General features: G+C 43.2%; 1 protein-coding gene and 1 long non-coding RNA gene across 4 annotated transcripts in view; one reads left to right on the top strand and one right to left on the bottom strand.

Moving 5' to 3' along the window:
- Positions 1-24,414, top strand: part of Slc25a21 (solute carrier family 25 member 21) — a 480,209-nt gene that overhangs the window by 282,024 nt on the left and 173,771 nt on the right. The window lies entirely within an intron of this gene.
- Positions 18,572-19,602, bottom strand: LOC119819389. Its single transcript, XR_005286261.1, has 2 exons — positions 19,525-19,602; positions 18,572-18,790 (listed from the first exon to the last, which is right to left on the bottom strand). It is a non-coding gene; the product is annotated as an uncharacterized LOC119819389 (long non-coding RNA).

Consider the following 24,414-nt stretch of genomic DNA (forward strand, 5'->3'; position numbering starts at 1 on the left):
TGTGTTGACCAATGACTCCTGAGCCTGCCCTTGAGTTTGGTTGATAAACCCAGTGGCACTCCATTAAAAAAAAAAAAAAAAAAAATTGACTTTTTCCTTTGTCAGAAGATATCAAGTATAAATACTTTCTTGGTTAGAGGTGGGGCTGTGTGTCCACTCCTCCTTCTCCTTGCTAGGACTCAGTATGTTTTGAATCTGTGCAGATTAAATGGTAAGACCTGTTTTTGAAGATATAGCTTCCCTGTGCCATTAAACATGGAGAAATCAAACTGGTGTACAACTAAAAGCTTCACCCCTACTGACTAATATTTCTGGTGCTGGAAGTTCCTTTTGCATGCCTCCAAAGGAAAAAATTAATCACCAATATCACCCAGCTATAAATCCTTCCACCTACATCAGTAACCTGCATTTGCAAGATACCCTGGTGCAATCATGACGCAGACGTCATGGGTGTAACCATTTGCTTTTTGATTGGACTTAGGGCACTCCTTGAGTTGGAGCACATACCTGACACTGCTAAAATGACTAATAATCTGAGCCTAGATAGGCCATAGTCCCTCAGGGAGAATCTATTACTATTAATCTGATAAAGGCACATAACAATAAAATGACTCCTAATGACATATTGCTATACCCACAGAGTATTGCTCAACCTTCACCAGAGAAGCTTAGTCTCACAGAGAACCACACAGAAAACAATGTATATAGAGAGATGTTAGGGCACTCACCCTTACATGGGATTGTTTTCATCAAACTCTACCCCTCAAGGCTCAGGGATCTACATGGAAGAAGAGGCAGGAAGACTGTAAGAGCCTCAGGTGGTGGGTGTCTCTAAGGAAGCAGGGTCAGTCAGACACAAGGAACCTGACTGACATAAACACAGAGACTGCACAGCATGCACAAGGGCCACACAGATTCATTTTAGGAAGCTTTGAAGAAAGCGAAAAACAAACATGCATTTCCAATCCAGCATGTTGAACTGAAACTCATGTCTAAAAAGATGATATTTAATAACTCTTTCATGGAGAGGTAGTCAGGCATTGTAGTACTTCCTTTACATAGAAAGCAGCTTATTCTGCTCAAGGGAAGCCCATAGTGGTTAATTCTAGGTTAACAAAGAAAGGGAATAAATGAAGACAAATGAAGTTTTTAGGGTAGCCAGGGAAACATAAGGCAATATACAATGTATAGGAGAGGGGAAATGTTTAATACGGAGTCAAGTGGTTTCAAGTTCCAAGCCGGAAAGTGTGTGTTATATGAGCACTGCATTTAAATCCTTCCACAGAAGGTGTTTGCAAGCAGAGAATGCTCCTGGGTCTGGGGGCAGGAGAGCACTGGTTTAGCGCATATGTTCCTACTGATATCATTTCACACATCATCTCAGGGCGGGGTGCTGACATTATTACGTATCCCCAAAGACTGTCCCAGCGCCTGACCTCCAGGAGGTAGCCAGTGAATGCTGTTGAATGAAAGAATAAAATCGTGCTCCTTAATAATCAGAAATAACACCACCAGCTATGTGCCCAACCTGGAATGTTTAGAAAGGAAATAATAGGCAAACGTATTGTCTTTGTTGGAAAATGTAAAATTTCATGGAAGAGGAAGGAAGTAAAAGAATCTATTGAAATAAAAGGTGGAACAGCACGGTGGTTAGGAGCATCTTAAGCCCGTGGTAGAGTTGCAGACATTAAAATGTAAGATGAGGTGAGGAGTTTCCCTTTGAGTGGATAATGAGAAGTAGACTATGTCGAGAGAGACTGGAGGTGATAAAGGTGCACAAGCCACAAGCTCTGCTATGGGAGGCAAGATGCTGGGTTCACCTGGAACAGCGTAAGATGGTGGAGCTAAACCATAGGACTCATGTGTGACTCTAAATTTTCTAACAGCCACACTTGAAGAAAGCAAAAAGGTGGATAAAATTAATATTAATAATATATCTTATCGAACCCATGTTTAAACCAGTGCTTTAATAGCATATTAGAAAAATTACTAATGAAATGTTTTCCACTCCTTTTCTACTCCAGGTCATTAAATCTGGTACCCATTTTACGCTGAGGTTCACACTGCAACGTCAGTTCATCAGCATAGGGTATCTATAGCATGTTGTGGAATTAGGTACAATCAGGGGAATAGGGAGCCCTATGATCCCTTCATAGGAACACACTCTCTTAGAATAGGTTGACAATGGGGAAATAAACAAAGTTCAAGGTGGCATGGGGGAGGACTGCATATGTATTTGTAGGTTTGTGCCTTAGTTTGCTTCCTATTGATGTGATAAGCACCATAAACAAAAACGACCTGGAGAGGAATGGGTTTATTTGGCTTACAAGTTAAAGTCTGTCATCTGGAAAGCCAGGGTGGAAACTCAAGGCAAGATCTTGGAGGAAAGAACTGAAATTAAGACAATGGCAGCTTACTGGCTTACTTCTCACTTGCTCATCTCCCTCTCTTATACATCTTAGACCCACCCGCCTAGGGATAGCACTGCTTACAAAGGCCTGGGTCCTCCCACAGCATTAGCAACTAAGAAAGTGCCCCACAGACAGGTAAGTCTGGCAGAAAGGGTCTCTCAGTCAGAGGTCCTTCTTCTAGAGTGACTCTAGTTTGTATCAAGTTAACAAACGACTAACCAGAATAATTTGCATCTAAAAAAAATAAAACAGCATCATTCAAAAGCTGCAAGAATTTGTGGGCATCACAGTGCAAGGAGGTTGTGGTTTCCATCTCTTTGTTTTGTTCTTATTCCTAGAGAGGGAAATAAATGATTGGACCTCAAGTAAATGATTGGACCTCAAGAAGAAAGAATTGTTTGAGATCTTCTTAGGAGTGAGTGCGGCGGTAGGAGGAGTGAGGGGATGAGGGTAGGGAGGAGGAGGAGCGGAATGAGAAGGAGAAGCGACGAAGGAGAAGGAGAAGGAAAGGAGAAGGAGCCGCGGAGAAGAGGAGGATCGGAGGCGGCGGCGGCTGAGAGGAGGAGGAGCGCGGTGTACGGATCAAGCACGCCGGACTACGCAACCTTCCGCCTCTCTCTCCTCCTCCTCTTCCTCTTCTTCTTCTTTCTTCATTCTAAGCCATTCTTCATAATTTTGTTTCTGAATTGGAGGTAAATAAAATGTAAACTAAGTAAATGCCCCACTTTAGTGGAGACTGATCATTTCAAGGATCTGGGTGTCTAAGAACTAGATTGTTCTGATGGGGCCTGGGAAAAAGAGGAGAGAAGACACAATCTCACATCTCCTTATAGACATGTAGTTAGAGGCAGTTGGAGAATGGGCAGGCCTTCATTCTTCCTCCCATCAGAGCTCATACTTCTGATAATTCTCTCAGAACATATTAATCACTGCATCAATTCAAAAGACTCCCGTGGGTTGAAAATTTGGCAGCCATGTTCTGTCTTATATTTGCTTGTGGGGCTCTTACTCAAGCAGTGGAGGATGATTTGCACAGTATCTGTGGCTTCTCCTAAGCCCCAGACACACTCACTCAGTACACTAGGAGTGGAGCACACCAATATTTATGTTCACCAGCCTCCTGACTGGTTCTTACCCACTGAGGCCAGACTGGCTGCTAGGTCAGCCTTTGGAGACAACTGCTGAATACCCTATAGACAGTTCTGTTCAGAGTACTGTAAAGAATGCCTTTTCTACGGTTAATCCTCTCCTTCATCTGTGGTCTCATTAATTTCATTTATGTGCATGCTGTCGTTAAGGGAGCAAAAGTGGAAGAAGAGAAAAAGCTCACATTGCAGACCCGGTTCCATGGCTCGTGAGATGATATGGAAATATATGTGTCTAGGGCCACAAATTATGCATTCCGTCCTACTGAGTGGGGTTCCAGCAACAAAGCCCAGCACCAGGGGATAGAAGAGCGGCTGCCCCGAAAGGAAGGTAAATGACCCTGGTGGATGAGATGATTTAGGGACAGGAGCCCGTCACAGACTTTATTAAAAACGAAATTTGAGGATGGGCAGTGCTGAGAGGCGGCTTTGTGAGGCTGCAGCAGGGGATGAGGAGCCAGAGCCTGGACGCATCCACAGCCCCATGTGCCAGAGGGGAGGGGGAAAGCAGAAAGGACCATTAAGTAAGCATTTGAGAGGCTGTAAAGGGGGTCGCTGCATAGCCACTGGGGTCAACAGAACAGTGGGGTGGGAAGGAGGAAAGTGTTTTCCTTCAAATACGTTGTTTTCTCTTTCTGTCAAGGAATCATTTTAAAATAAAAGCAGTGGGATTGTATAGGATGAGTTGGTTATCTAGTAGAACCACCACCGCCTAACTTGTAAAGAAGCTGCTGGGGAGGTGATTTTCATGTGTTAGTGACTGGCCAGGGATATAAAACATGGAGTGTACATTGTTATGGCTGCCATCTCACTGCAGAGAGACGTTTGGGGTTAGACCACTATTGTGGCTTCTTTCTAACCATGAGAACCGTGTGTCGGAAGTACGACAGGGAGTAGATTCACCTCTGGATAAGCTATGTTTTTATTGAGAATCTGTAAATGCAGTTAGGTCAGCTCACGGCCTGCATAATGGTCTGAAGTGCTGACAGCAGCTGTCAATATGGCTTGGGCTTAGAAGCTGGATGACCATAATAGGATGCTGTGGTTTGGACCTCAAATGTCCCACAGAAGCTAGCAGTGCTATTTGGAGTGGGTGGAAGCATTAGAAAGCAGAGCCTTGTTGGAGAAGGTCTTTGGGGGTGTCCCTTTGGAAAGTAGCTTATGGCCCCCACTCTTCCTCAGCCCTGTTAACTTGGCCGCTCTGAATTGAGCTTTGCTTTACTATGTACCCCTTTTCATGGTGACAACCTTGCCTTGACCCCAAAGTGCCAGGGCCAGTGGGCTATATGATCTCTGAAACCATGAACCAAAATCCAACTTTCCTTATTTAAATGGTTTCTTTTGGGTGTTTTGCCTCAAACAAGGGTAGCTAATACATGCAATTTCTCTGGGACTGGTTTTATTTAGCCAAAATGCCTTTTCTATTTCTCAAGGCAGAGCAAGAACATACTGGATTGTGTGGAGTCCTGCAACTATATCATCAATAAATATTTGTTAATAGGAAAAATTTAAAAGGTGCAGAAGATCGAAAATGCAGTTGGAAGGGAAACATGGGCCAGTTTGCCTTGCTTGATGCATAACAATTCTACTATGGAAGCATGTTAAGTAAATATATGCTTTAACATACCATGTGTGCACTAGGGAGAGGGTTCAGTGAACGAAGTTCTTGTTACAGTGTGAGTTCTGGAGTTCAGCTTTCCAGAACCCATGTTAAAGCTGGACAGGTTTGGTAGTTGCCTGTAATCCTAGAACTTGGGAAGCATAGTCAGGTTCCCAGGCAAGATGGCTAACTAGAGGATCTGGAATTGGAATTGGAATTGGTGAGCACTGGTTTCAGAAAGAGACTGTGTCTCAATTAAGTAAATTGAGATCAAGGAAAAGAGAACAATGTCAACTTTGTGCTTTCATGTACATATCACATGCACACACACACACACACACACACACACACACACCTTCACAAACACCTGCACACATATGTACCTCACACATACACATATCACACATCACTCACTCATATCTACAAGTATACAGACCACCCCAGAAATATCATTTGCCTCTAACCAAAAGCTTTATTTCAAATCATCTATATCTATGAATTAATGGAAAATTTTACATCACATTTTTTACATGAATGATATATCCTAAAAGTGATCATATATATATATATATTATTTTAATAAAATTTTATTTATATATAATCTTATTTTACACAATGTTACAAATACTACATGTCTACACTCTCAGTTTGTATATCTCCCTGGAGCAAGGCAATGGATTTGGGGTTGATAGACCATGAAGAGATGTCATTAAAATGATGCCTGGGATTTTCGCTTTGATGGTGTTCTTCCTCTCCTTAGGATAGCATGGGCTGTCTCCAAACTCCAGAGAGCTCAGAAAGAGCCACAAAAGGAAGTCATGGCCCTCTGCTTCCCTCACTTTAGTGGTCTTGCTGAGCATATAAACTTGTAGAAGTAGGCTGGGTCAGTGCAGTTAGCTGCCTTGTCTACATGGAGGGCTCCAGATGTGTTGGCATCTGCTACTTCTGAACAATGTGCTCATTTCTCCAGTGGACAAGGACTGACGAGGAAGACAACGTGGACATCAAAAGACTGATGCATTGTGGGTTCTGCAGAGCTCCTGTAACTATGGGCTAAAATCGCTTTTCAGTCTTATTATTAGGGAAAAAAATTCTTGCTTAAAAACAAAATCAAATAAGTTTCCAATTTACACTGTAACTAACTCACTTTATAATCCTAAAAAGTTTCTAAATCTATTGTTTATCATCTACTATTAATCAACCCTTTTATCTAGCCACTGGAATTATTTTTTAATCATTTCTTAGGAAAATATGCTGCTTTTCATGATCTGTTGCCTAATATTTGTAAAATCATTTCATTAGTTTGGATTTAGTTAATTTTTAAACTAAGTCCATTAATATCATAGTGGCTATTATGCTTCAACTAATTGGTCTTAGGAGCCTATGCCTGTGTCGAGCAGATGTGTGGTTCTAGGTGCTTCATCCCTCTTTTCTTTGCTCAACTTCAAAGTCATCTAGATCAGCTCCAGAAAGAATCTGCCACTCAGTAAAACAAAGCTCTCCTATCAGGGACGCCTGCTCTGTAGTGGCCACTCTACGAGGAGCAGGGCCGCTCTACGAGGAGCAGGGCCTCTCTACGAGGAGCAGGTGCCTGCCCTAAAAGGACGAGGAGGTTCTTTACCTGTGGCACCGTGAGACAGAAGAGGGGGCTTTGAAAGGGTTGTGGGGAGGCAGCAGAATGTGTGTGAAAGGGGAAGGAAGAGGGAGAAGTACAGACAGGAAAGGTGAGAGGGAGTTGCATCTGGTGTGTGCGTTTTCTTCTCATCTCTCCTCAAGACTATATGTACCTAACATTTACATCACTTCAAATATTATTTTAAAAAGCAAATATAAGTATTAGTTATTTTCTCAATACTATGACAGGAAGAAAAAGCCATGTGCTTTCCAGGCAAGTTGGTGTCTGCCAGTGTTCCCAACACCCAGGAAGTAGAGCTAGGGACATGAGTTCAAGGCCACAGGAGTAACTCAGGTATGTATCCCAAGATTTTTTTCCATGCCATATTTTTTTTTCTCTTTTGAGACAGTCTTAGGTAACCAGGCTGGCCTGAAACTCACAATGCACTCTTAGGCTAAGACTGTCTCAAAAGAGAAAAGAAAATATGGCATGGAAAAAAATCTTGGGATACATACCTGAGTTCCTCCTGCTGTGTGAAAAGACCGGACAGCATAGAGAGAGGCTCCTGAGCTGAGAAGGCTCCAGCTGTCGGCACCCTGCCCTCTACCATGCCCCCAGGAAAGCTGCTGCCCAGTGGCGTGTCTAGCGGAAGTGAAGCCCAGGGAGCTCTGGTTTGGAACTCTAGTCCAGCTGTAAAAGAGGGTTGGTGTGGATATCGTAGGGGACTGCTTTTCTTTGTGAATAAACATTCTAAATGATTATAATCAAATTTATATTTGTATGATGCTAATGATATAGTATGTTAATCATGAGCTTGAACCAAAAAAGTTATGAAGTGTTTGACTTCCTGGAAAACTGATCGATGCCCAGAGCATTCTGTTGGGTAGATCAATAGCCTGTGTTGGTTTCAGTTTGTGGTAGGGCGCAGCTGAGGTTTAGTTTTGACATAACCAAGTCTGTAAGATGACAAATAGATCTGGATATAGCGTGCATATACCAGGCCAAGTTCCTACAGGGAAAACTTTTCCCATTTGGGAGTTACTGAATATTTTCCCCAGTGAAACTTTGGTATCTAATAGGTTACATACCTCATTATTGTGAAAGTTAAACATATTACTCAATTTAGCTTATTGTAGCTAACTTCCTATTAGATGTAATTACATATTGCTAAATACTAAAATAAAGTCTTGAAATTTTAAATAATCTATGCATTTTATGTATGAAGTAGAGTATTATCCTAACATTTGGTTAGAATCCTGATGCATCTTCACCCAAGGAAAGACAGGTTATACATACTTTCCATTAGGGGCTATCCATAGGTTCAGAGAAGGCCATATGAAAAGGTCGTGCACTGAGCACAGGAGATCAGGGTTTCTTCGTCATACTCTGGGTTCCAGCTAAGTGGGTCAAGGATATGGCTCTAGGATTCGATTCCTCACTAGAAACTGAGAACATTCCCCCAAATCCTTGGAGGTTGCTTCCAACACAGTATGGTGTGTTTTCCAAGCTATGCTTTCACTGTTTAAAGATGACGTGACCTCTTTGCTTCCTGAGGCAAACAGGGACAGAAAGCCTCCTGCTTCTGCTGCCAGGCATTCCCCACCGAATGCTGGTCTTTGCTGCCATAACGGAATTCCAGATGGCATTCAGCAAACACATATTCGTTCAAGGAAACACTGGTTAGCAGGCATTATTTTACTGCAAGAGCAAACTCAGAAGTAGTAACTGGAGCTACTAGATGAATCTTTGAGCTCATGTCCTAGGGCATTTCTCCCCTGTACTCGGGACCCAGTCAGCGAGACCCAGTGACCATATTATAGTCTTTAAAAGTACACTGTGAGGACGCAGGCCTTCTGGAGACCCTGCAGTAGACTCCCAATGACAGTGGTTTCTCCAGTTGTCTGGGGGTGATTTCAGTGATGTCTGTACAAAGAGAAGGACTCAGGGGAGTAGTCAGTGCTGTGAGACTCCGGACTGAGTGCTGACTGGCTTCATCATCCTGCCTTCCCTGTGTCCATCGGATCAGATGACTAGAGATCAAGAGTTGTGAAAGTCTGTCCTTCCTTCCATGTTATATGTGTAATGATATCTAAGCTTACCTCCATAGACAATACATCATCAAACTTAATTTCGTGTTTCCTTGACTATAGCTCTCCTTTGGTTCGTGATTTTAAAATATTGAATTGTAAGGTCATCACTGCTATTAGCTGGACCAGTATCAGTAAAGTCTTACACTTTTTTTTGTTTGTCTCCTATGTTTTGTTCATGTTTTTTGCCAGTGCCTTTTCTGCCTCTTCTGATTTTGTGACCAGTTTATATGAGTCCATTCTGTCCATTCTAGCATGCTGATCACAAATACTAGTTTAAAAGTCATTTTTTAAATGTCTGGAATATTGTAAAATATACATTTAAAAGTAATTCATAATCATTGTTATATGTTATAATGTCCAACACTATGTAATAGTGAAATATTCTCCATAATTTAAGGAAATTTACCTTGCATTGATCCTTCAGTCGGATGCGCTTCTCCGGCCTTCTCAAGCAGGCAAACAGCATCCCTTGCTCAAATCCATCCCTCCTAATCCCCTGTCCTGTAACGCGTTTTGAATCTTCTTCCCTCTCTTGATTATGTCATTCTTCTACTCCTAGAGCAAACATGTGAACACATGTGCTCATGTATATTTACATTTACTTATATTGTTAAATTGCTGTACACATGGGAATGTATAAACAGTGTTCCCAGTTTGCTCCAGCTCCTTTTCCTAAATATAAAGCTCTGAAGGATTGTGAGGGAGGGTGTGTAGGCATCACAGTCGCAGGCATTTAAAAGTCACATGTATCTAGTTTGTTACCCAGTCATGGTAACCAAATACTATTTCTTCTTCTTTAATCTTTCTTATGGAGAATTTAATTAATGCATATAATGTATTTTTATCAAATCCACACCCATTGCCTTCTCTCCAATTCCTTCATTATCCTCCATACCACCTTCTCCTCCCAACTTTATTCTCTCTCTCTCCCTCTCTCTCTCTCTCTCCCCCTCTCCCTCTCTCTCCCCCCCCCCCCTCCCCCCCTCTCTCTCGTCCACTTATGTGTGCAGTGCCATCTAATAGAGCCCGGTGACTTCTCCAGTGTCACATCTGAAGAAAAGTTACTCCTCTTTCCACGGCAGCCTTAATTTGTCAATGGCATCTTAGCTGGGCTGGGGGGATTCCTCATGAGCCCCTCACCCATCCGTGGTGGGATCTGTGCTGATTTGGTCTTGTACAGTTCTTGTGCATGCAGTCCCTGCAACCCTGAGTTTATGTATGCCACAACTCTGCCCAGCAAAGAACATCTCACCGAGGTGTCCCCTACACAAGTCTTACAGTCTCCCCACACCCTCTTCTATGAGGTTCCCTGAGCCTTGAGGGAAGTGTGTGATATGGATGACCCATTTAGACCTGAGCATTTCCCAGACCCTTGTTTTCTCCACATTGAGCAGCTGTGGTCTCTGTATTAATAACTACCTACTATGAAACAAGCTTCTCTAGTGAGGGACAAGAGATGCACTTACCTATAGCGTAAAGATAAGAACTTGGGGAGCTGTTTAATCTTGTGTTCATTTAGCAGAATATCATCGTCATCACCATCACCATCACAACAACAACAACACAACAACAACAACAACAACAGTATTAGGTTAGCCCCCAGGTCTTATTTGACCTAGTTAGCTTACCAAGCATGAGTTCCATCTGTGGGGCAGCCTTTAAGTCCAATCAGAAAGTGGCTGGTTACTCCTGTAACACTCGCTTCAGGCCACTAATTATTATAACACAAAGGTCTACAGCTGGTAAGATTGCTCAATACTTTTTCCCCCAGTGGTGTAAGTCGAATCTTCTGACACTATGTCAGCTAACCAGTAGGAATGAAGCTTCTATGTCAGTACCGACTCCATGTCTTATAACTCAAGTACGTGACAACTTGTGATGGTGATGATGATGAAATTAGCACAAAGAAGCAGAAACAACCCCCCCCATCTTGATTTTGTTCTAATTGTGAGCAAATCTTCAACATGGTCAAATTACAGATTTTATTGACATTTCTCTGACTATACATTCTGATCATTCTATGTGGCATAAGTTGTGTTCTGTTCAGAGTCAGACATGTGTTTACATATTCACTGTGCTGGGGACTCTGCCAGCTGGTTCTTTGCTAATCCTCATGGCAAAAAAATAGTTGTCTGGCCCTGAGTGTCTATCAGTCCTGTCCACTATGCTGAGATTCAATTATGTCTTATCCAGTCAACACAGGAGCAGCCTCCCATCCCTGTGTTAGGAAGAGGGCCTTCTATTATGTTGTCTAATTGCCTGATTGGCACTCTGTCTTGCTGTCCCGATAGGCATGATACAGGGATAAACAGGCTTGGTGAAGCTAGCCCAGACATTCCTGAAGGAAATGTTGAACCTAGTTTTTGTTTGCTACTTTTAATGGATACTGTCTGAAGGAATGGGTTCTTTGTGCCCCTGATAACGATTTGGTTTCTCAGTAGATGCTTCAAACCAAATTAAAAGATACAGAAGTCTCTGTGCATCTGAATGTGTTAGCTTTTTGTTTTTGAAAAGCAAACAGAATTAGTACATTAGGGTCAAGCAGGGCACCAGCCTGATTTGAAGCAAATAATACATGAGCTGACAAAGTTATACTTTCTACGCTTCATATTGAGATGAAGCTTGATTTCTACTTCAGAACAGGTAACCTAGGATCAAGCTTGGGGATTTTGCTGATGTCTGGTCCTAAAATGTTTCTGTTTTCTTGATATATATTGAAAACTTAAGTAAATTATTTGACTTTACTTTAGCACTGAAATGGGGAAACTATTTAGTTAAATATGGAAAAAAAATGATCTTCAAATTTGTCGTCAGGTTTCAGAATTGGCAAAGAACCGGTGCTTTCTGTTTTGATTTCCCAGAGTGTAAGAAAACTGCCCTGTCCTGATGCTTGCCAAGTTCCTTCCGAGAGAACACACTACAGTGCTTGCAGCTCAGCACAGGAAGATAGCTGGGGTCTTGTGTGCGGGTGTTCCAGGTTTCAAGCTGTAGCAGGGGACTGGAAGAAGAGAGGGGAGCATTCCCAAATCAAACATAACTCTCAGGAAATGAGCCAGAACACCTGTGAGAGGTCAGAGTTCGCAAAATACAAACCCAGAGTTCAATATTTTGATCTCACAACACAAAAGAAAATGGTTATAGAGAGTGAAGAGAAGAGACTCTGGAGTCTAACAGGGGACTTCAGAATTAAGGATCTATCATCCTGAAGCTCTTCTCCCCCAGGACTCTCTGATGCCTCAAAAAGTATTTTCAGAACTGACATGGAAAAGTTTTGGTGGTCCCCTTGCTTAAACATCAAGTTGAGGCATTATTTATCTCTTTCCTACAAATCCCAGGAGATCACTTCTGCATTCTTTGCCAGGTTCTTACAAGGCTCTTAGGGTGGGAATGAGGTTGTCCGGCAGTTAGCCATGAGGAGACAGTGCAGTCTGATCTACTAGGAATTGATTTCTAGGGAGAGAGAAAGGTTTTGCTAAAGGCTGCTTCATGGGACCTCCTAGGGAAATGGAGGATGTTTTTCCATCTCATTTCTCAGCTCTTAACTTCTCTGAAATCGGCTTGATTTTTGCCAGGTGTCAAATTATAACCCTCCTCGTCAGCCACAAATGACTAACGATTAACCTATGACTATACAAAGCTTGACACTCACATTCGCATTGTAGCTTTCTGGCTACATTGTGTTTTCATAAATGGTGAAAAAAATTCCCTCCCAAGCCAATACAAACAAAGATTTAGAATCTTAGTTGCAATGTTCCCCAGCAGTTTCTGACCCGGTAGGTCTCCAGGAGAAACAAGATGGAGCTGCTGTGGACCCACCTTCAGCCTGCCTCTGGCCAGCCCAGAGAATGACGCCAGTGCCCCTCTCCTGGGGAGAGTTAAGTGATGTCAGCGGCACTGAGCAGCGCAGTATTTGACCCTTAAACTGCTTTCTATACAAGCAGCTGTTTTCCCCTTCCACTGTTCCCTGGGAAGCCCAACTGTTGAGAGAAATCTCTGGTATTCTGCTTCTTTCCCCCTTAGATAAAGTAAACTGAAAACATTAATTGGATGCTCACTGGTCATTTACTGAGAGGGCGATAATTCTTAAAAAGCCTTTTCTTTGTTTTCTTTTCCTTCCATTTTATGGAAAAAGAATGAGGTCTCAGTAAGTCCCTCCATATCTTCGCCTGGCCCACAGTGTGTGCCTTGAGAGCTCATAAAAACAAATCTGCCTGCCAGCCGGCAGTTGGTAATGGGACCCGGAGCCTCTCTCCACAAGGTCACCTGTTTAAATAGACTCCCATGGTGCTGCCTCAAAGGTGTTTCCATCTCATGGCTACTGACTTGCTCCCTGCCTGGGTTTTAGGAAGCAGCTCCGGCATGATCCTGTCCCCACTTAGCTCTCTTCCATATTGCTCAGCTCCCTCACGTTTGATGGGAAATGCTGGAGACCAAAACCCAGTGGAGCCAGACCCCAGGCCTAAGTTGCAGCATGTGGAGGACTTTATGAAGAACTCCCTTAGAAATAAAAGCAAGCCTGCAGTCCATTTGGCTAGGGGTCGTGTTCCACAGTCCCCAAACAGTGGCAAAGGTGAAAAGATCCCCAGAGAAAGGTGATAGCCAGAAAGTCATCCTGTAAAGAGATGCGGAGAGTTGTTGGTAGGAACTGGAAGTCTTGGAGGTCTTTGCACTGAGAGCGAGCTTCCTTGCTAACCATGGTAGTCAAGCTTCCCCACGTGACATGAACAGACAGCGAGCCAAATGTCTGATAGTTGTGGCCTTGGTTTGTTTTTTCCGTCTTTCTGTAGGATCATGTCCCTGTATCCCATAAGCAGACCTTGTTAGTTTTAGGAAAATCCACCCACTTACTAGACTTGTGTAGTTACTTGCGCTGGAGCAGTTTTGTACCAGAGTGTGTGTTGTTTTTTAAAAAAATGCTATAAAGTCCCAGGCAGGCAGCGGACTCTGGGAGCAGCCAGTCCCAAGGCAGAGACGACTGTGGGTCCCTGCAAGATCCCTGGGGGCCACCCAAGCGGGCGGGTGTGAGCCGCTAGCAGGAAGTGCTAGCAAGTCCTGGTGCCAAACAGCTCAAGGCAGGGGTGTTCAGACAGGAGACAGACATAACATGTTGAATATTTATTCAGGGGGTTATGGAGGGGAAAGGGAGAAGGGTTGGAGAGGGGGGGGGGGAAGGAGAAGAGAAAGGAAAGAGAGGCGGACAGAGAGACACGCTTGCACATACCAAGAAAAGACAGGAAGAGAGAGCTTCAAGATGGCGGTGAGAGGTCAGGGGTCGCTAGGAATGGGCGTGGCTTGCCCCTTAAAGGGCCAAAAGAATAACAGTGTGGGCTACAGACACTTCCACAGGGCACTCATCCATGTGCCGGATGCACAATGCTTGGGAGATACATCCAGCAGTCCTGATTACCTTGACCTTAGCATTGCAGAAAGATTGTCACCCTAGCTCCAGCTGAGAGAACCAGCAGTACACATGTACACACACAAAGAGACACAGACACACACGCTCATGCATGCTCACACTCACACACACGCACACACACACACACACACACCCTCCCCCTTATACCTACCCTTCCAAACTATGTCTAAGAAGCCAGGACTTAAAGCTAAGATCCAGATCAGGACTGGCCGGACAGCTTCAGAATCAAAAGGCTGAAGTCAAGCTAAAAACAATCTGCAGAGAGACAGGCTGGAGAGGGAGAGCAAACAAAGCCAGCAGTTCCTGCTTAGGGTCATAAAGCTCTTACTTCCTCTTCGAACCAACAGTAAACAGAGGTAGTCACCAATCAGTAAACATTCCTTGCCGCACTAGTGCGGATTTGTGTTCAAAGACAGCAGATCAGTGTGGACTTGTCCTCCCTGCTTCCCCTCCACCCAACTTAATGGGGATCCTGAAGAAGCCGCCTCTGGTAAGGCTAGCCAGGTTTCCTCAGTCCCGACCCTATTGATACTTCAGGATGGGCAGTCCTTTGTTTCAGGATTTGTCTTGGGCGGTGTGGAGTGCTTCACCAGTGTTTACTGCTGTCCTTACTAGATACCAGTCATACCAACGCAGCAGCCAAAACCATCTATGGACATTGCCAAGTACAGGACACAAAGAACCCTCTCCTCCTGTTGAGAATTACCGAGTTAAGCAGAGGAATTAATCCACTGGCCTAAATAAGACGTACATACTATATGATGAATGCCATGAATCCCAGCAGGGCATCAGATATGAATCAGGACATGGTGGTCAGAGAATCGCTCCACAGATAAAGACACCCGTGATATCCAGTGACCTGGAGGACTGGTTAAAACCCAGATTGCTGGTATCCACCCCACAGGTTTCAGGCTGCCTGCTGTGGATTTGCAGGCCAATAATTTGCAATTCTGAATAGCCCTTGATCCACCAACAAGCAGGTGTATTGCATAAACCTGCTTTCTTCCATTTTGAATTTCTATATTCACACCTTCTTCTTGACAACAAGTTTTATTTGGGCTTTTCTTCATAAGTTATAGCTGGCCATGCATTTTTTAAATCTAGTTTTCCTTGGGAAGTGTCCCAAACGTTACCCACTCTTTAGCCCTACTCAAACTTTATATTTGGCTGTTTGCCCCTGGAGCTCACTCCCCGGTCCTCAGTTGACCCCTGCCTAAGAGTCAGGTAGTGCTAGCAAAGCAAGCTGCTTCTGGGTGCCTGTTAATCCTCAGACTTTACAAAGCAATCTGCTGAGCCATGGAATGCCAAAGGGGTGGCTCGTTCAGTAAAGAAGATCATATTGCATAACTGATATTATTAAAAATTATATAGGTGTGGTAATATAAATAGGAGTCAATACTTTTTAAAATTCTGAACAGGGCCTGGGAGATGGCTCAGAGGGCAAGGGCACTTGACGCCAAGTGATGGCCCGAGTTCACTGTCCTGGGACCACATGGTAAAAGGACATTGGTTCCCACGAGTTGTCCTCTGACCTCTACATGTGCATGTTCCCACACACACATCCTAAATAAACAAACACATTTTTAAAATTCTGTACAGAGTGCACCCCTTTGTTGCCTGGGCCTAAGGGAAACTGCCACCACCATGATGCCAATGATGGTTCAAAGGATAGAAAATGCTCCTCCCACCCCCAGGAAAGCACAAAACCCAGGAAGTGCTATCTCTAATATAGGTCTCTTAACATGTTCTTGTCTGATCCATATAATAATGCATGACTCCCTTTTCTTAATAAAATCAATTTCCTACTCCTAAGGATGACATCTAAGTTTTTTTGTGTTCCATTCTGCCTTTCTCCAGAATTCACCATATATCCACTGGCTCTGCATTTTACATTTTATTCAGACTGCCATTAATTACTTCCCAAATACAACCTGGAAATGTGTACAGCAGTGATAACAGTAATGAACAGTATCAAGTACCAACTCGCTAGGTGTTAATCTAACCAAGAAGCTCATGGATGGAGAACACTATCACTCCATCTTATCCATGAAGAAGTCTAAACTTAAACAGTTCAAGAAACAAAAAAAGAGTGTCAAAATTTAACCCCAGTCAATCAACCATTACTTTGTAGCATTTATATAGGCTACACCCATTCTTGCCAGTGAGATCTTCCTGAAGGCAGTTCTCTTATCCCTGGAGGACCAGTTCAACTGTAGCCATGTTTTCGGATCCTCTTCTCCATCTTTAGGGGATAAGCCATTCCTTTCTGATGCTAGATAAAACTCTATGTGATTATGTGTCCATAATGCATACAATATGCATCAGAGTGTTAGAGTCTTGTGAGGACCACTGTTACAATGTGGGATCACACTGCCTTCACATCTATATTGCTAGTGTGTAGCACTGAATGCATGATATCGTGGAGGTAGTGTCTAAGTGAAAACTGAATGAATGAGTGGAAGAATGATACCCCAGTTTTACTGCCTATACACAGCTCACATCAGTCTATTAATGGTCAGGCCTGAGTGGGAATCAACATTTAAACATATACTGGGTCCTATAGTCTAAAACATTTATATTTTTGTATAAAACTCTATTGAAATGGAACTACAGTCTAGATGCATAATGCAACAGTGTTTGTTGGAGGGTCTCGGGGGATACCTAAAGACCTCCAAATCAAATAGGATGCTGGCTGATGAAGATTTTGGAGGCCATTACAGAGCTGTGGCATTTTGTCACTGGCCCAACAGAGCCAATAGTAGCCGTGTTAGAACAACTACAGCATCACAGCACAGTTCTCATCGTGACCAACTGTCGAGTAGTGTGTGCGTGTGCTTACGTGTCTACGTGAGCAGAGGGAAGGGCGTCCAGCTTGAGGGCTCAGCAGGAACCAATAGAAGCTGAATGCTGATAGCTGAACTGGGAGCAAGAACCAAGCAAGGGACTCCAGGTGGTGGTGAAGCTGCTGAGCCCTTGACAAAAAAAGATGCTGGAAATGAACATCCTGACACAAAGGAATGCAGCCTGTCTTCAAAGGCACCACGTTAGCAAGCTCCAAGTGTTGGTAAGATGGTGATGAGCCGAGGTGTGGGCTGTGCTAACAGTGTCCCCACAACTGCTTAGAAGATGCCTTAGCTAAGCACAACACTCACTCAGGCAACCTCTTGGATTTTGTAACATTGGGGCTGCCGTTGAGAGATATTAAGGGAAGCCCAGCACAGTAGAATATAATTCTCACTTTATTATTAAAGGTTCCAAATGAACAATTTGATTATCTTACTTTCCCTCTAGGTTTTATTGTCAGCCCTTAGTAATGCTCTGTTTTGGTGGCTGAGAAAAGCCTTAGGGAATAAGTGCTTCCCTATTTTTTTGCAATAGGAAAGTAACAATTTATTACCAGGGGTATATGTTCTAGCAGATTTACGATTTTCCTAGTTCAGTGTATGGAAACAATTTGATCCCATTTCATGTTTATGATATTCATTATATTCAAATTCAATATATTTGGTTTCCATGTAAAATTTTAGGAGTGTTTCCTGTATGGTTTTTTAATATATATATTTAAACCTGAATGTGGTTAGCCGTGTGTTTGTCTTGGAAATATTATCATAATGATTTTTTAAAATCCAAAATGTCATGTATTGTACCAAATGCATGATGGCAGACCTCAAATGATACTGCAGCCGTACCCTAAGCATACACAAAAGAAGACTATGTGAATTTATAATTTTATGGAAAAATATACTTCAATTTTTAAAACCTTCATAATTTTGTGAAAACTGCACATTTCACAAGTATGTGCATTCGGGGAGTTGTAAAGAACCTGAGTCTGACTACACAATACCAGGAACTGCAATTATAGCTTCAGCTATTGCAAAATGCGCAGGAATTACACCGACACTTTAATACCCTGTCACTTTAAGACACAACATGAAGTGTGAACAGAGCGCAGGACACTACACAGGTGTGCCTGATTGTTGCAGTTTCTTTTCCTAAATAGCAATGGTATATGTAAGAAAATATGTAGATCCGCAAAAGCAAATGAACTCACCGATGCTGAGTGGTAGACACTGATTAGACTTTGCTTTTTCTGTGTGAAGGGCTTTTGCACTGAGGGAGGATGGGGAGTGGTCTTTCTTGCTCCATGAAATGGAAGACATGGCCTGTTCAGTTGTATCAACAATGCGAGTTTTCGCAGTACTTTGGGCTTTACAGCCGCAAAAATAATTGTGATGTTGGTGGGGTTGGACGGAAGATATATCTAGCTTATTATTTAAAACATATAACAGTGTTTCATTTACTCTTCACAATGTTTAATATGCTTGGTATCCTTCCAAAGTACCCTACTCATTGTTGATGAACATTCTTAAAAGTAGCTGAGTTATCCCAGGAAGAGATGCTTTGGGATGTGGGCACGATACTAACAGATGGATAAGCAACCCCGGTGTTTGTAAAGCAGCACCACATGGGGTCCCGGAAGACTCCTGACTTCTCAACTGGCCAGTAAACACTGAAACAAAGGAAAAACAAAACAAACACAGAAGACACAGCGTTAGATAACCAGACATGAGACCATGAGGAGAATGATGCCAAAGATTGTCTACTTCCCATTTTTGAATAGTTTATCAATTTATTTAATAAGCAACCTCATTCAAATGTTTAATTCTCCTAACATAAAATATTTCGTTGCCTGGCAAATTACATTATTCATAAAAATTGTTCTGCCTCACCCCACACGAACAGGTGTTCCTGCTCCTTAAAAATGATCTAGGGAGCTTTTGAGACAAGCAATGTGACTCTCCTTCCTGGGTTCTCAAATACCTGCTCCCTGATTATAGAAACTCATGGGTATCAACTTGTTAGCTAGACTCTAGTTAAGGTAAAGGAATTCTGATCAATTTGCTTAGAATTGTCCCCAGCTGTGCAGGCTTCCGTCCTTGGTTGAACAGAAGCTAGGCAAGCTCCCCTTAATTGCTTGCCTCTTTTCCTTCAGCCACTGAAATTAGGTGTGATTGGGCCCTAACAAATCATGTGACGCATATGGCTCCCAGGTAATCTTACATCCTTTATTCTGTGCATAGTAAAGACCAAGTTTATTAAACTATTAATGACTCCTGCAAACAAACTGTGTTCATAATAAAAACATTCCCTTTTAGCTGGAGATACCTACCAATTCTCCACACAGAGCATTCGCCGTCCTTTAAACCTCAAATCCTACCTTACGGAAAGAGATCTATAGCTTACCTTTAATCACCATTTCCACGATTGTGATGTGTAGCAGAGAAGGAGAATAAGTGGGAACCAGGGTGCTCTGGCCTCTGTGTATGTGCTCTGTGTTACACATTAACTTTGTACCTGTATTTGGAGTGACAGAGTCCTATGGGGCACAATCAAGACCAAAATTGCTTTCTAAAGAGATGCTGCCTGCCTGTTCTGCTTTTTGGCTGAGAGGTGCTACAAATCTATTTGGGGACTAAAATATTCATTCTATTTTGTGCCCTGTTAGCTTTGTTAGCTGCCTGTAGAGGGTATAGGCAATGGAGAAATTAACACTTTACTGAAAGCAATTGACTATTAGTCAGTTTTCCATAAAGATTACATGTACCCCTGTGAAAAGGGCAGTCAGATCTAATTAAGTAGCTTGCTGAGATGAACTCCCGTTTCCTGGAGAAGGGCAGTGACAAGAATCTCTCCTTGTACTGCCTCTTGAAGTATGGTGAAAGCTCGGAGCAAGCCCGGTCTGGGTTTGATTAAAGATCCTAACCCTTTCTAACCTTGTGACTTGGTTAACTATTTACCTAGTCTCTGTTTTTGTCATCTTCAAAGTGGTGTCATCCAATCTGGTAGCATCCCTGTGTCACAAACTGTGGAAAGCGTCAAGTGCCATGCAGTTTCTGTCAAAAGGCAGTTACTAGTAGCAGTCTATAAATTCCCTGCAAATACACATTGATATGATTGGAAGCACGCGCACATACCCTGTTTTCTTTCTCAGTTACGGGGCCTGTCTGAACACAGCTCAAGCTCCTCAGCCTCCTGACAGGGGCAGTAACCATCCTGCCCCAGTGTGCTCTGTGCTTCCTTCCCCCTCCCCTGCTGCCATCCTCCCTGAACTCTGAGCCCTAAGGCCCCTCTCCTCTGCCATTGTTCCTGCTGGCATCTCTGCCTGGAACACCCTGGTCTTCCCATTTCAACTCCTCCCCCACCGCTGGGCTGACTTACCCTTCTGCAGGCTTGCCTTTAAAACACATGATCCTTTCTTGCAGGTCTCCTCCTACCTGCTCCTAATGGCCCCATTTCCCTCCTGTAGTTCTTCATACACCAGTGACTGAGCACTTGCTCACCTCCCTCCACACCAGACTGGAGGTGCTGGGGATATAAGAGACATTTCCTGTTGACTTGCTCCCAGACACTGGCATATAACTGTATAAAAATAAAGATGTGAACTGAGTGGACTAATAAATTAGCTTATACATTGGTGAGAAACTAGGAGTAAATAAAATAATATTGCCTTTTATCGTCTAAATCTTAGACTGAGTGCGGTATTGCATACCTGACGTCCCAGAGCTTGGGAGGTAGAGACAGGAGGAACGGGAGTTTGAGACTAGCCTCAACTACATGGTGAGCTCAAGGGCAGACTAGGCATGAAATTTTGTCTTTAAAAGAAAAATCCCAGATCCAAGCTATGAGAAATTAGCTGGGCAGGTTGTCAGATCCGAAGCATCTGTCATGGCCTGATCCTGGTTTGGGCAGGGAGCAGCTCTGCACCATGATTCCAAGGTCCTCGGAGATCTGGGTTGACTGCTCAAAATCCCAGCACAGGCTGAAGTTCTAGACTCGCAGCTCCCGTCTTACTTCATGTTCACTTAAAATGATCATTTGAGCGGAGTCCACAGAGAACAACCCAGAGGTGTTTATCTTTTAGGCCTTCCATGTCGCTTTGCAGAAATGTCAGTAAAACAGCTATGTCCTCTGTTAGTGTGGTGATCTCGAATTCCTTCTTCTTAGACCAACAGCGACAGTTTCTGCTTATTCTAAAATATAAATGTGAAATCACCCCCGTCATTGGTACCCCTCACTATCAGATCTGTTGAACCTGTGTGTCACTTCACAAACATGTCATCCCAGTGCTTCCCGAAGGAAAGGACTTATCCTGGCAGCACTCCACAGAACGACTCCCTAACGTTCTCTCCACACCAGATGCAGAGAGAGAGCAAATGAAGACAGGCAGAGGGAAGCAGCAGAAACCAGCATGAGGCCGTCCAGGGATGTTCTTCAACCAGTCCACAGCAAATCCAACTGGCCACGTTTTACATTCTATGATTATTTTAATATTATCTTATGCATAGCGAGATTGATATCTCTTTTGGTGCCTGAAGAAAGGGATCAAAGATTAAGAGAGTTTGCTGCTCTTCCAGTGGACCTGAGTTCAGGTCTCCACACCTATGTTGGGAAGTTCACTGTAATTCCAGTTCTAGGAAATTTGAGCCCTTCTGGCTTCCATGTGCACTTGCATACATCACACACACACACACACACACACACACACACACACACACGCACGCACATTTGAAAAAGATACCACGTTTATTTTTATCATAAAACTTTGAATAATTTAGGAGTTCTACACAGTCCTCGTGTATACCTTTTGACTTTGCAAACCTTCCATACTTACTAGGTGGGAAACACAGAATTCATAGATTGTTCAGGAGAGTTTACTGTGAACCAAATGGGCCCAGCACTAACAGAGAAATTTTTTAAAAAGTCAGATTTTATTCAATCATAAAAAATGACCATTTAAAATGCCCAAACTTAACACCCCCCTCCCACCCCCGCCAAATGAACATTAGTATAAAAGGTTTGTGAAACTCTAGACAATCTGACTCAGTTCTGTTTCACGGTTTATTAATCCACTAATATGTGAAAAAGAAATAATGTTCTGCCTTAAACTACCATCCCCGTACCAGGTATTACAGAAGTGATTACCAAAATAAACACTGCAGTTTGAAATAAACAGCCTATTTTCCAAGGCATTGGACTGCTATTGGTTCTGTTCACAAAAACCTTGTGCAATCTGTTGACCATTTAGGGATAAGAATGGCTTTACTGCACTTCTACCAAGAGGGGTTGGGACGCTCCTCCTAGCCAAGTTCCATTTTGAGGAATTGCATTCCACAAACCCATAGGCTACAAGGAGCTCCGTGGAGATTCTGCATCCTCTCTCTTGCTCTGTCCCCCTTGCAGACTGCTGCTGACAGCTGTTGGACAGCTGAGGCAATTCACCTCCAAAGTTGCATAATTTGGAAAGTGCTTTGGGATCCATTGAGTTGAAAGGTTGTTAATTATGATGATTTATGACACTGGAAACAAATCTGGGCCTTGACAGTATGGAGAATGTACTTAATGTGTAATCCTTTTCTCGTCCATTGGAAAGTCCCCAAGTACAAGAAAAAAAAAAATCATACTTGTTGTGCCATATGAATTGGGTCCACAGTTGTGTCAAACAGAATATCACTGACTTTTTGAGCTAGAGCAGGAACTTAGAGAACATCTGGAATGGGGCGTGTGCTTTGTAGCAGCACCTTCAAGTGTCTCCATCCGTGATGTTTTCCTCTATCCAGTCTGCCGCTTTGAACACTCCAATTCTTCCTTCTTGCCCACTTCACATCGCCACAGTGTTTATTTCTCCTGAGTGTGCCCTCCCCTCCCTGCTGCTTTTGCCTCAGTTCAGCCTTCGTCATCCTGTCCCTGGGGGCTACCTACTGCAACTAATCTATGTCCGATGCTGACCTCCCACTGTTTCCAGGGTGTCTTCCTGGGACAATGCCTTTTCAAAAGCAGGAAAGTGACTATTTCAATTACTCAGGTGCCTGAAAGTCCCCTTGCAAGGGCACCCTTGGTCTTCTTAAGATGCCATTCGTTTCCACATTGTTTTCCACACCTTCTGCTACTGCCACAGCCACTGCTTCACCTTTCCCCCAAGTATGACACCCTCTCCTCAGATTTGGAAGGCTTTTGAAAACAGAAGCCCCCTCATAAAGTGCCCTCCCTGACTGTCACTGCCACCACAAATGCCTCTTCATTGCTCAACACTCCCTATCTTTCCCTGCTCAGTTTTCCCAGGCAGAATGTGGAGGCCCAAAAAACGTGGGTCCATTCTACCTCAACCAAAGTTCAGAGAGTTGGAACTTACTTCTGTTCCTTCAAGGTTATTGTCTGTTTCTACCTTAAACAAAGGTCCCACCTTGATTTAGATCAGAAAGTTCTACTCTTTCAAGGTGATTGTTAACAGGTGTAGTTAATAGCCAGACCTTGTATTTCAAGAATAGAGAAGTAGATCTGTTTCTACCCTTTCTATCCCCAAACAAAAGTCTAAGGATCCTACTAAGTTCCCTTAAGAAGATAACAATAGATTCCACCCAGGGAGTGGTTTGCCTACAAAATGTTTTAGTCTCGGGTGTGAGCTTGACTTGTTGTAGCAACAGAATACTTAACTAAGGATGTAGTCTGCAACATTCAACTGCTTTGTTCATTTCCTTGTATTATGTTAATGCAGTTTTTTTAAGCTTCCTAATTTGGGGGGTTGGAGTATTTTAAGCAAATGGAAATTAAATGTGGGCAATCTTCAGCATTCACTGGTACCCCCTCCTGGTACTAGCTTATGTTTTCTGTTTTATTGTTTTCATTTGTGTCTTCATTTCCTTTACTAACTTTTATAATCCCCATCCCCCTACCCTGGTAAGAAGTATTTTTGTTGAAGCTGGTCTTCGACCGCAGAATAATGTGATTGTGGCATTTCTTCAGTGTATGACAGCTGCCTTAGTTAGGGTCATTATTGCTGTGATGAAACACCAGGACCAAAAGCAACATGTGAAGGAAAGGCTTTATTTGGCTTCCATATCCTGAGACACTGTTCACTAAGGGAAGCCAAGGCAGGAATGGAAACTGTACAGGAACCTGGAGGCAGGAGCCGATGGAGAGGCTATGGAGGAGAGTTGCAAACTGGCTTATTCCTCATGGCTTGCTCAGCCTGTCTCCTTATAGAACCCAGGACCACCTGCCCAGTTGTGACTGTGCCCACAATAGGCTGGATCCCCCCACCACATCAATCACTAATTTAAAATAACTACCCTATAG

The sequence above is a fragment of the Arvicola amphibius genome, chromosome 7, assembly GCF_903992535.2.
Source record: "Arvicola amphibius chromosome 7, mArvAmp1.2, whole genome shotgun sequence".
In the NCBI taxonomy this organism is placed as follows: domain Eukaryota; kingdom Metazoa; phylum Chordata; class Mammalia; order Rodentia; family Cricetidae; genus Arvicola; species Arvicola amphibius.